Source organism: Papaver somniferum, unplaced genomic scaffold, assembly GCF_003573695.1.
Source record: "Papaver somniferum cultivar HN1 unplaced genomic scaffold, ASM357369v1 unplaced-scaffold_7105, whole genome shotgun sequence".
Taxonomy (NCBI): domain Eukaryota; kingdom Viridiplantae; phylum Streptophyta; class Magnoliopsida; order Ranunculales; family Papaveraceae; genus Papaver; species Papaver somniferum.
Window position 1 is genome coordinate 132 of NW_020649978.1, and position 1082 is coordinate 1213.

The following is a 1082-nucleotide window of genomic DNA, read 5'->3' on the forward strand; positions in this document are numbered from 1 at the left end:
GGTTTAATAATCTTTGGTGTGCACAATACTTGTTTCGATAAAAGAAGATCCAATTAATAATCGGTTTATCCTTGTGGTAGATTGGATTGATTAATTGAGTAGATCGGCACCAACACGATTCTTCGGATTAAAGGTGTTGTTGGTTACCTTTGGGTGATTGAACATAAGATAGATCTAAAGACCCGACGAAGGAGTTTATGTTAAGATAAACGGAAGAGCCCGTTACCTAACTACACCATTTCCAGGACTTTGTCACAGGTAGTACCTGTTACTGATAATATTTGCAACGGGTATAACCTGTGGTAAAGAGCCCGTTATTAATAATTGTGATCTTATTTGTAACAGTTTCATCTGTGATAATTTCCAGCTATAGTCACATCTAAAAATCACTATAACAAATAACAGTCACATCTGAACTAATTTTATGATTCCGACACGTGTTAATATTGACAGTTTTTATAATAATTATAATCGTTACTAAATATTTGCAACAAATAAGCAGGTGACACGTTCAGTCCTCAAATTGCGACATGTTCAGTCCTTAAGTCACGACTACTGTAACAGTTAAATTGTTACTCTTATTTGCAACAACTCTGAGATGACGACACGTGTTGCTTTTACTTACATTTGTTGTTTCAGTTATATCCGTTACAATACTTCAAATTACAACTAAAAAAAAAATGGGTAGCCCAGGTCATTATTATGGACCTGGGCTCCCAGTTTACAGGCATGTTCATCATCATGGATCTGTACTCAGTTTACAGGCCTGCAATACAATTAAGTTTATACCTAAAACATAATTATACAATCTACAATACAATTCAGTGAAAACAAAAAAGAAAAACGAAAGAATTATTTGACTTCATTTGGAAGAACCACTGCAGCTTCAATTTTAGGGATATCTCCCATGTCCATCTGAAACAGCAAAAAGAAAACCATAAATCAGAAGCAAGAAAACTATTGCAGGACACAGAAAACTAGTCTGAAGTGAGAAGTGAACAAGTATACCTTTACATAAAAGCTCAACAAGATTATAAGCTCCATGTTCTTGAGATATTATTTTCTTTATGAATCCTACACAA

At 34.2% G+C, this 1082-nt stretch overlaps 1 long non-coding RNA gene across 1 annotated transcript; it reads right to left on the reverse strand.

Moving 5' to 3' along the window:
* Positions 1-540: 540 nt before the first annotated feature.
* LOC113344075 lies at positions 541-1082 on the reverse strand. The gene is made up of 2 exons (XR_003357646.1): positions 1009-1082; positions 541-915 (listed from the first exon to the last, which is right to left on the reverse strand). It is a non-coding gene; the product is annotated as an uncharacterized LOC113344075 (long non-coding RNA).